We start from the raw sequence: 12,851 nt of genomic DNA on the forward strand, positions 1-12,851 counted from the left end.
AGAAATAGACTAGTTGATCAGTGGAATAGTTGAGGTTCACAGGACAAAATAGTCAATGACTATAGTAATCTAGTGCTTGATAAACCCCAAGACCCCAGCTTTTGGGATAAGAATTCACTCTGACAGAAACTGCTGGGAAAATTAGAAATTAGTATGGCAGAAATTAGGCATTGACCCATACCTAACACCATATACTAAGATAAAGTTGAAATGGTTCATGATCTAGAGATAAAGAATGATAGAATAAGATAGTTTACCTCTTAGGCATGTGGAAGAAAAAGGAATTTGTGACCAAAGAAAAACTAGAGATCATTATTGATCACAAAATAGATAATTCTGATTATATTAAGTTAAAAAGTTTTTGTACAAACAAAACTAATGCACACAAAATTAGAAGGGAAGCAATAAACTGGGAAAACATTTTTACATTCAAAGGTTCTGATAAAGTCCTCATTTATAAAATATATAAACAATTAGCTCTAATTTATAAGAACTCAAGCCATTCTCCAATTGATAAATGGTCACAGGATATAAAGAGACAATTTTCAGATGAAGAAATTAGAACTATTTCTAGTCATGAAAAGGTGTTCCAAATCATTATTGATCAGAGAAATGCAAATTAATGAGATACCACTACACTCTCAGATTGGTTAAGACAATAGGAAAAGATAATGATAGATGTTGGAGGGGATGCGAGAAAACTGGGACACTGATACATTTTTGATGGAACTATGAATGGATCCAACCATTCTGGAGAGCAATTTGGAACTATGCTCAAAATGTTATATGCATACCCTTTGATCCAGCAGTGTTTGTACTGGGCTCATATCCCAAAGAGATCTTAAAGGAGAAAAAAACATGTGCAAAAATGTTTGTGGCAGCCTTTTTTGTAGTGGCTAGAAACCGAAACTGAGTAGTTGCCCATCAATTGGAGAATGGTTGACTAAGTTATGGTATATGAAAGTTATGGATACTATTGTTCTGTAAGAAAGACCAGCAGGTTGATTTCAAAGAGGCCTGGAGAAACTTACATGAACTGATGCTGAGTGAAATGAGCAGAACCAGGAAATCTTTATATATGGCAATATACAATGCTCAATTGTGATAAATGTGGCTCTCATCAACAATGAGGTGATTCAAATCAGTTCCAATTGTTCAGTGATGAAGAGAGTCATTTACACCCAGAGAGAAAACCATGGGAATTGAATGTAATTCACAACATAGCATTTTCACTCGTTTTGTTGTTGCTTGCTTGCATTTTCTTCTTGTCGTTATTGTTCTTTTTGTTCTTCTTCTGTTACTGATTTGATTTTTCTTGTGCAGCAAAATAATTGTATAAATATGTATGCATATAGTGGATTTAACATATATTTCTACCATACTTAACATATATTGAACTACTTACCACATGGGAAGGGCATGGGAGAAGAAAGAAATAATTGAAACACAAGGTTTTGCAAGGGCTAATGTTAAAGAATTGTCCATGCATATATTTTGAAAAATAAAAAGCTTTAATAAAAAAAAAGAAAATTCTTCATTTTGGAAGTTCATTCTACATATGGACTATTCCTATGGAAACTATATTACCTTTTTCATTTCTGCCTCTGTTTGGCTCATTCTTTCTAGAATCTCCAATTGAAGTAAACTGAGACCAAACGTCTTCATTCTTCTGGAGAATGCATTATTTGCTACCTCAACAGGACTTTCTTTACCATGATCCCATACAAGGTATCTTCCCCCAACCTACTTTTGCCCTCCTTCTATATACTGTTTCTCTCTTCCCACATCTTACATTAGAATATATGTTCCTTTAGATCAGGGAAAATATTTATTTCTGTTTCTATTTGGATTTTTAGCTACTCAGCTTTGGGACGGCTTTAATTATTAAATTTTTCCTTATTTCAATTTGAAATCTTGTTTGAAGTTTCTACTGCATATTTCTACTTCTGTTTTCTCTGAATAAGTAACACAAATCTTACAGTTTTCTACCTCACAGCCTTTCAACTATTGAGTCAATTGTAAGTATTCTCATCTCCATGTTTCCACTAAAAGGTTTAGATGCATAAATTAACAAGGAACTATATTTGATAATAAATATTCTCTTTCTCCTATCTTACAAATGCACGTTAAATACAAATAATTATAAACATGTATTATAGTTTCATATTAAAGCAATCATCTCACTATCTTTATGCCTTCTTTGCTTTATGGATATAAACATTTTTATGGCACCAATTGTCACAGTTGTTTCAAGGTTTTCTTAAATTTTGATTTGTTTAAAAAAATTTCGTTCAATCTAACCTTATACAAAGTCATCTTGATCACCTTTACCACATTGTTTGCCTTCCTCTATATGTTCTTTAATTTATCAGTGTCTTTCTCAAAACAGAGTACCTGGAACAACATGAGCTATTCCAGGTCAAATAATGGCCAATATCTATGTAGTACTTTGAGATTTGCAAAGCTTTAAATATAATTTTTTTCTTGGTTCTGACAACTCTGCAAGCTAAGTGCTATTAATGTTCCCATTTTATAGAGGGAAAAACTGAGGCTAAAAGACTTATCCAAAGTTATGTAGCTAGTAACACCTGAATCAAGATTTGAACTTAGATCTGCCTTCATTCTATCTACTGAACCAATGAATTGCCTCAGGTATGGTCTAACACTTATTCCATAATATATTTCACAGATAACCATTATAATAGAATATTTTAAAACAAACAACAAAAAACACCTAGGCCCTGAAGCTGAAACCTATTATTTATATATATATATATATATATATATATATATATATATATATATATATATATATATATATGTGTGTGTGTGTGTGTGTGTGTGTATATATGTATATATGTATATATATATACATATATACATATATATATACACACACATATATATACATATATATACACACATATATATATACATATATATATACACACACATATATATATATACACACATATATATATATATTTTAAACTCCCCAGAAAGGAAATCTCACCATCTTCTTCATAGTCTTTTCAGAACTTTATAGAGAGAAGAGTTAGAAAACAATTTAAAGGCATAGAGTCATGAGAAGCAATGACTATGGAAAATTGCACAATCTCTTCCCCTAACTGACCCAGAGAGGAACTAGTAAACCTCAATACTAAAATCAGACTTATTATTTTACCGAAAAAATTTTACAGTCAGTGGAGTAGAGGGGGAAGAAAACTGAATTTTCAGTCAGAAGATCTGAACTAAAACCCTAGCTCTGTGGTACATTAACTATGTGATCATGGGCAAGCCAGTTTATTCCTCAGTGCTAAATTCTCTTCATCTTTAAAATAGGCTTCTGTAATATTCTTCTCTAAAATGTAATCTTCTCTTGTTGAGGTTTCCTTGAGGTCCCTGGAGGCAGCCTTAGTTTCAGTTCAATAATCACCCCACATGCAGCTAGGTATTAAAGTCCAAATCCTTTATTGTCTCTTTCCAAGTCTTGTCTCCTTTCCTGGTTTTCTTAGAGGCCTATCTCTCTACTTAGTTCCAAGAGCTTGTCAGCCAGTCCTTTGCCTTCTCTGCTTCTGCCAATTTTTTGAGGTCTGCCTGAATGTGTCTTGGTTTCTGTTGGGGAGGCAGGATGATTTCTCTGGTCTTCCCTAGTTCTCATTCTGGTTGAGCTTGTCTGAGCGTATATCCTCTCTCATCATAGGTGTGAATCTTGTAGAACTATAATAAGTACTAAGTACATGTACTGAACTAGAGAACTGTTAAGCACCATGCTAAACAACCATTGTCTGACTTAGCACCTTGTTTCAAGTTCTGGCCCATAACAGGCTACCAACCTCATAGAGGCTACAATGAGGACTGTATTTTATGAAACAGAAAATACTATACAAAGACAAATAATTTGGCCAAATCCCCACTTGATTTTAGAGAGGGGAAAAGATCAATAGAAGCCATGTTGTCTAAAACTTCACTGTGCTTTGATGACTATTCCAAAGTGAAACAGCTAATAAATAATGGAAGTAAGACTCAAATCCTAGTCTTCTTATGTAAAGGTCGGGGCTAGCTCCTCTAAAGGGCTCAGAATAAGTCCTTCCCCCATGTTGGGCACCAAAATGTAAAGTCCTGTTATCTCTAGATTGTAGATTGTTCTCTGGGAGAAGGTTTTTTTTCTCTGTGAATCTTTTCCTCAGGGGCTTGTGGGAAATACTTCAACCAATGAACTTGCTCCTTTTAAAGGTGTAAACTCCTTTAAATATGTAAACTCCTTTTCAGAAGTCTAAAGGTGTAAACTCCTTTTAAAGGTTGAACTAAAGGTGTGAATTCTGAGCCAGAGAATTGTTTAGACAGCCTGAATTATCACCTTGTAATCCTAACATCCTTGCTCCAGAATCACATGGCTTATGGAGATGTGAGGCAGATCTCTAATCTGAAATTCCATCGGGCAGCATTAGATAGTGAATGGAACATTGGCTTTGTAGTCAGGAAGCTCTAGGGTCAAATCCTATCTCAGACACTTAGTACTTGTGCAAAGTTTGGGGAAATTGCTTAAATTCTCTGTGTTTCTGTTTCTTGATTTGTTAAATGAAGTTAGACTTAATGATTCAATGTTCTTAATCACTAAATTTCTGAAAAGCCTAGGGAAATGATGGCTTGTGTTCTGTATATGTCACTGGGGATATCAGTTAACGTGGGTATGAGTTTATGCCTTGAACTGAGATTATTTGTAACTTTTATTCTTTTGAAAGTTGTCTGGGGGAAGGGGTGAAGTTCAGAGGAAAAGAGATGTTACAAAGACAAAATTAACAGATTTTAGCAAGAGGTTGAAGAACATGGAGGGTTAAGAGATAGAGGAGTTCAGGATAATTACTGGGTTAGGAGGCAGAAGGATTGGGAGGATGGTATTGCTCTCTACAGTAATAGGAAAGATAGACATTACAGAGGATTTAGGGGAAAAGATCAATCCTGAGAAGTAGGTCTTGTTATTATTTCAATTTTACTGGTAAAGAAACAGGCAAATAGAAGATAAGGGACTTATCAGAGTCATAACATCAGAGTCTGATTTTGAACTCAAATCTTCCTGATTCCATATTCAGCATTCTATCCACTGTACTACCAAGTTGCCATTGAAAATTTCAGAAATGTACCTATTGTCACACAGCTCATATAGGCTGGGCTAGAACCCAGGTCTCCCTGACTTCCACTATATTGTGATTTCTAGGAGCATAGCATTAAAGAAAAAAAAAATCACAAGAAATGGAAATAAATTTTAATGTATATGATTTTATATATTCCTTTTGATGTATTATGCTTTCAAATCAAACTAGTAATAGAGACCAGCTTTCAATTGCCCTTGCCATATTGACTTTTATTTTTATTTATATAGGAATATATATAGTTACATTTTAACATGCATATGCATATATGTATATGTGTGTATGTGTGTAAGTATATGAATGTATATGTGTGTACACATATAGGAGAGGGAATATGAAGTAATTAAAATATGTGGAAAGAGAGCCAGGGTAGAATATTGGATAGGGAGCTTTTCTCAGAGTAGAAAGACCTAGATTTGTACTGTCTATGTGACTCTGAACAAGCCCCATCTTTAACTGTCCCAAGTCATGTTCTATGACTTCACATTGCAGAACAGATCATTTGTATTAATAGAGGGAATTAAGGTGTGCTTAATATGAATGAAATCACAGGTCTGGGCAGGGGAAAATAACCCATGGAAAGCTCATTTTTGCCAAGTAGATCATCTTTTATCTGATAACAAAATCCTATGGTATAAGAGATAGAGAGGAGCTGGAATTCTAGACATGTCCAGTGACAGAATTACAGCCACTGTGGAAAATGGCATCCAAAACACAAATAGATCTGAGATCTCCAGAGATCTCTGCTAGGCCTGGTGTTCTCATCCATGCAGCCAGCCCCACTATCTGTGAAGGTCAGTTTGACCACATGGCTAGCAAGTGAATGAGCCAGTGAAGGTCAGTGAGAAAAAGCTCACCCTATCCTCTTCAGTAAATGCCCAGGGTGGGGTACATTTCAACTTCCATCATTTTTCTGTCATCCTATTCCCAGTTGGGTAGCATGAGATTTGAAGTCTGTCATGTTTGTGTGTATCTTCAGAAAGATCTGAGAGAATAAGGATATTTGATTTCTCAAGTTCCCTTGTCCTAAGGAATTCAGATTGTTGTTTAAAAGGAACCACATGCTGAAAATCTTAAAGGAAGTTGCATTTTAGGCACAAAATAGTTGGTGAAAGCACATTACAGAGAGCATTATTATTCCTTCATTTAATTTCTTGATTAGAAAAGTTTGTCAGAGGTCTTAATAGCCAATTCACATTTCTTATAGCCTCCAAACCATGGTTTCTTGGCTCAGTAACTCATTGGATTGGAGAGAAAAAGGGGGACAGTGAGTCAATAAAAATTGATTAAGCAGCTATGAGGTACCAGACTATACTAAGGGAAACAGAAAGAAAGAAAGAAAGAAAGAAAGAAAGAAAGAAAGAAAGAAAGAAAGAAAGAAAGAAAGAAAGAAAGAAAGAAAGAAAGAAAGAAAGAAAGGAAGGAAGGAAGGAAGGAAGGAAGGAAGGAAGGAAGGAAGGAAGGAAGGAAGGAAGGAAGGAAGGAAGGAAGGAAGGAAGGAAGGAAGGAAGGAAGGAAGGAAGGAAGGAAGGAAGGAAGAAAGAAAGAAAGAAAGAAAGAAAGAAAGAAAGAAAGAAAGAAAGAAAGAAAGAAAGAAAGAAAGAAAGAAAGAAAGAAAGAAAGAAAGAAAGAAAGAAAGAAAGAAAGAAAGAAAGAAAGAAAGAAAGAAAGAAAGAAAGAAAGAAAAAGAAAGAAAGAAAGAAAGAAAGAAAGAAAGAAAGAAAGAAAGAAAGAAAGAAAGAAAGAAAGAAAGAAAGAAAGAAAGAAAGAAAGAAAGAAAGAAAGAAAGAAAGAAAGAAAGAAAGAAAGAAAGAAAGAAAGAAAGAAAGAAAAAGAAAGAAAGAAAGAAAATACAGGACGCTCTTAAGGAGCTCACAGTTTAATCAGGAAAAAACATGCAAACAACTATGTACAAACAAGCTGTATGTAAGGTAAACTTGAGATAATCAGTGAATATACTAAAATTAAGTAGAACTGATCTTGTAGAAAGTGAGTGTTTAGCTGGGACTTGAGGAAAGTCAGTGAAATCAGGAGGCAGAGATGAACAAGACATTCTGGAAACATAGGAGACAACCAATTAAAATGATGGAAGATGGAATATTTTGTTTGAGGAACAGTAAAGAGTCAGTTTAGGGTCACTGAATCACAAAGTACATGATGGTATTTAAGGAGTAAAAAGCCTGAAAAAGCATAGGAGTGGTGCAGACTGATTGAAAAAGACTTTGATCACCAAAGAAAGGATTTTCTATTTGATTCTGGAGGCAACAGGGAGCCACTGATGTTTGAGTAGTGAGAGACATAGTCAGACCTGTGCTTTAGAAAGATCATTTCAATAATGAACTGGAATGGAAAGAGGTTTGTGACCAGGAGAACACCCAGCAGGTTACTGCATTAATCTAGATATGAGGTGGTAAGGGACTGTGCCTGAGTCATAGCATGAACACAGGAGAGAAGAGGATCATATTCAAAGGCATATAAAAGGCAAAATCAACATATCTTATCCACAGATCAGATGAGAGAGAGTGAGGCATATGACATCTAAATTGAGAACCTGGGGTTGGTGATAACCTCAACAAAAACGGGAAAGTTGGAAGTATGGAGAATTTGTGGAGAAAGATACTGAAATATAGCTTGGGATATTATTGAGCTTAAGCTGTCCACAATCCATCTTCTTAAAATGTGAGTTATGATCTTCTATGAGGTCTTGTAACTGAATGTGAGGTTACAAAGTTAGGATTTATTATTAGTAAATATTTGATTTGTATACCTATTTCTATATGCCTATATAAAAAAAATTTGGATGAAAAGCGGTGGGTGGAAAAAAGTCAAGGTCTATGAGACATCCAATTTCAGAGATATGCAGTTAGAATTATGAAACTAGAGGTTTCTGGAAACTAGAATAGATCTGAAAATCATATATATTCATATTGTATAGAAATGGTAATTAAATCCAGGAAAGCTGCTAAGATCACTAAGTAAAATCATATAGAGGTAAAGTAAAAGAGGTCCTGGGACAGAACCTTGAACTAATGCCATGATTAGTGGATGTGATTTGGATGAAGATCCATCAAAAGAGACTAAGAAGAAGGAATCAGTTAGTTAAGAGGAGGACCAGGAGATTTAATGTCATGAAAACCTAGACAGAAAAGAGTATCAAGATGTTAATTGATAGTGTTAAAGGCTGCAGAGAGATAAAAGTTGATGATTGAGAAAAAGCCATTAGACCTGGCAATTGAGAGAGCTCTGATAACTCTGATAACTTTAGTTCACTGATGAAGTTGGAAACCAGATTGTAAAGCGTTGAAACAGAATGAGACTTAAAAGTAAGAAGAAGCATCTATTGTAAATGGTCTTCTCAAAGGAGTTTAAACTAGGGAAGGGTGATATAGAATATAGTTAGAGTGGATAGGTAGATCAGGTGATGGGTTTTATTTGTATATTTTTAAGGATGCGAATACATGGACAAGGCAATAAGGAAGCAGCTGATATAGACAAGGAGAGATTAAAGATGAATGACATGTTGGCAATATAGAAAAAGCAATCTGCTTTAGAAGGAAGGAAGGAATAAAAGAAGGGAGGGGAGTGAAGGAATAGAAGGGAGCAAGGGAAGGAGGGAGGGAGAGAAGGAAGGAAGGAAGGAAGGAAGGAAGGAAGGAAGGAAGGAAGGAAGGAAGGAAGGAAGGAAAGAAGGAAGGAAGGAAGGAAGGAAGGAAAGAAGGAAGGAAGGAAGGAAGGAAGGAAGGAAGGAAGGAAGGAAGGAAGGAAGGAAGGAAGGAAGGAGAGAGGGAGGGAGGGAAAGAAGGGGGGAGGGAGGAAGTAAAAAAGGTCCAACAATGACATTTTAAATATCTACATTTGTACAGGCATAAACCTATATGCAAATAGTAAATTATAATTATGGAACCATTGAAAGTTCTCTGAAAACGAAGATGAAAGTCATTAAGGTATAGTTTTGACTTTGCTATGAATTTGTTTTGTGACCTTGATCAAGTTACTTCCCCTCTATGAAAGGAAATGTGAAATGAGGTGATTGAATTAAATAATCTATAAGTCCCTTGACTAACTCTAAAATTTTATAATTTGTTGTTCCTCCCTTTATTATGAGATGACATAATTCTTAGGATGTAGAAAGTCTTGTCTGCAATTACTTTAGACTCTCCTATAATATCCACTAAGGATTGCTTGACAGTAAGCATTCAGTATATGATTGTGAAATGAAATATTTAAATATGATGGACTAGTCTCCTATAGAGAAGTGAAATTAATGTAATGATTCACTTCCCCCATTAACTTTGACAAGATGATACTTTGGTTCCAGGATCCTCTCTGTCCATCACAAAGCTCCCCTTCTTTTTCTTACCTCTATGATTTCTTCCCCACCATTTATCCTGTCTGTAACCTCTCTATATTCTTCATATGCTTTTGCATGTTCAACACCACATTGGACTTTGTGCTTCTTGAGAGCAGAGACTGGCTTCAAGTTTGGGGATTGTTCCTATTTTTCTTTCTTTGTCCCAGTACATATTACAGTGGCTATCAATCAGTGAGCACTTTATGAATACTTGTTGACCCTTCATTAAAGTTCAGCTCAAACATCTCTTTTATGCAACATTCACTGATCATCACAAGTCACTATTCAATTCATCTCAATTCAACAAATGCTAAGTTCTAGAGATTTAAAAAAATTATATGATATAGGCCTTGCCCTTGAGGAAACTTATATTTTATTGGGGGCTGGATGAGGGAAGGAGGAAATTCAGCTCATTCAAATTAAACTTCAACACAGAGAATTAAAATATATACAAAGTAAATACCCAGTTATTTGGTATTTGGAATTAACGAGAATAGTAACTACAAAGAAGGGAAGGTTTAGGAATGGCTTTCTCTAAGATATAGTACTTTTGGTGAGCCTTGCAGAGAGTTAGAGCCTCTAGGAGATAGATATGAGCAAAGAAAATCTTCCAGACCTAGAATAATATGCAAATATCTTTCTCCTCTAAATTCCCGATAACATGTATTATCTGTTCCTATTATTTAATGTCATATTGTTATTATATGCGTTATAAGAGTAAATCCCTATACTATTAGATATTATATTTCCAATTTCTATATTGGTTAAGAATTACAAAATTTTCTTCAGATACCTTCAGGATAGGATTATGGCAAGAGCAGTGACTGAACTGAATTCCTTCTCTGCCTCTGATACTTATATAACTAACAGCTGTTTCTGAGAAGGAAAAATTTGACTTAGGAAAGCTTTTCTTCCTTTCTTCTAGAAAGAGGAGGAGCTGAGTCTTCCCAGACTATCACGTCCCTATTCTGTCTCTCCTCTCCATGCATTGGAGGACATTAATCAGAATTCCCATGTTCTATATGACCTGACTTTTTCTGGGAACAATGACAGGTCTAAGGAAGAAGGAAAATTTGAGATTCAATTTTAAACTATGTTCCTGAAACTTTAAAAATTATATGTTATTAACAAAATTTTTCTGTTGCTTCTGGGTCTCCTGTTTGGTGAGATTCTTCACAATCTGCCTAAGGATGAGAACTCCAATCTATTTGATTTTGTATATTTTAAATTTACCACTGGGTTCCATCACCTTTACCCCCAACCTTCATACAAACATTGTGCAGATAATGCAATTCACAGTATTCATCACTGACCATGGTTTTTATGTGAAGCCAGATCAGGATAGAGAAACATTTTAAAGGAATAGCAAGGACAGATGGAGAGAGAGAGAGAGAGAGACAGAGAGAGAGAGAGAGACAGAGAGAGAGAGAGAGAGAGAGAGAGAGAGAGAGAGAGAGAGAGAGAGAGAGAGAGAGAGAGAGAGATAATAGAGAGATAAATCACATTATATACAATTCATAAAAATAAAGAGAAAAAAGTAGACAGGAAGTTAAAATATTTTAGTATTGTTTCACAGCATGTGCCTGTGTGTACATGTGTACACATTTGGATGAACAGACACACACTGCTTGAATTGTATTAGAAGCATAAAGAAACAGAAAATATGTTCCTTAAAGTTTAATTATTGGGGAGTATACTCTACTAGGAATATAAGCAAAGTATAAGCCCTTTGGTCATCTAACACCTAAGATATAGTCTTCAGATGCTATAATGAATAAAGCATTTGAGAAGAAGATCCTACTTCAAATATTTACTGTTTGACCCTGGCAAATCATTTAAGTTCACTCAGTTTCCTAATCTACAAAATGGAGATAATAATGACATCTTCACAGGGTTGTAAAAATCAAGTGAAATAATATAAGTAAAGTGTTATAAAATGCTCCAATTACTTAAAATGCCTTTGGGGAAGTTTCTTTTCAGTATGTAAGGTGGGAAAATGGGAGGGGAATGCTTGATTAAAAAAATAATAATAATAATAAAAGTTAAAGTTCTAATATGCTTAGGCTAGGCTTCCTAGACTACAAAGGGAACTTTTAAAGAAAGAAAGAATGAATGATCTAAGTTTATCCTGCTACTTTCTCCAAAACCTCTGTGCTTCAAAAGACACCAATCACTGGTGGGTCTTGTTAAAGAAATAGCTGACTATGGGTTTTGAAATTGAAATCTTGTCTCCCATTTTGTATTCTCCCTGGAATTCCCACACCCAATCACTTTCTCACTGTCACATTGAATTAAATTTCTACCTTTCTTTCATGTAGCCATTTCTGTCAGAAAGTTGTGCCTCTGCCCAGGAGGGAGATAGAAGATCCACAAAGAGAACCAACACTTGTTTATTTCAGTTCTGCCTGAGGGAACCCTGACAAGGTTCAGTTCACTGACCATTAAATCAGAGCCATCTGCCTTATGTATAACTTTTTCTTCCATTTACTACATGGTTGATCATTCCTAGGAAGCACCAAATGGAATTATTTTTGCAGACTCAAAACAATATCAAGCCAATTTCCACTCCTCATGAATATGATGATCTAGGACAGGGAGGCTTAGGTTGAGATGACAGAGAAAGCTAACTTCACATGAAAATGTTCTTGTAGAGCTGTCCCAACTATGACATAAATGAGCTGTAAAGGTCTCTGGAGAATGATCGCAATCCATAGCCATATAATCCCCAATTCAGCAACCAAAAATTATCTTTGTGGCACTAGAAACAGTTAAACACCAGAGATTTATTCATGTGGAGCAGAAAGAATCTCAAGATATCACATGGCTCAGTCCTCTTGCTTTTAAACAGATAAATATTTAAAATAAAGATTTCTTCCAGTTTGCATGTGTCATGGAGAATGTCTATTGCTGGACCATATTTAGAAGACCAACAACTATAAATATATAATGCATTTATGCATTAATGTGTGTGTATGTGTGAGTGTACACTCAGTTTTATTTGTGTGTAGAAACACTTTTGTACTAGTAAAGCATAGGTCAGAAAGCGGTGTCCATAAATTGAGCAAAACATGAATATATAGTGTCATATAAATATGATTAAATTTCTCTTTAATATAATATTATCAGATCAAAGAAACTCTGGAACACTTACAGGCTAAGTAGGTGCCATACTATATATGTAGCTGGAATTAAAGTTAAGATGTACATTCATATTCTGCCTCAGACATTTATTAATTATATAAGCTTGAGCAAGTCACTTAATTGCCATTTGCCTCTGTTTCCTAATCCATAAAATGGAGATAATAATAGTACCTACTTACCTCATAAAGTTGTTATGAAAATAAAAT

This window comes from Sminthopsis crassicaudata, chromosome 1, assembly GCF_048593235.1.
Source record: "Sminthopsis crassicaudata isolate SCR6 chromosome 1, ASM4859323v1, whole genome shotgun sequence".
NCBI classification, from domain to species: Eukaryota; Metazoa; Chordata; class Mammalia; order Dasyuromorphia; family Dasyuridae; genus Sminthopsis; species Sminthopsis crassicaudata.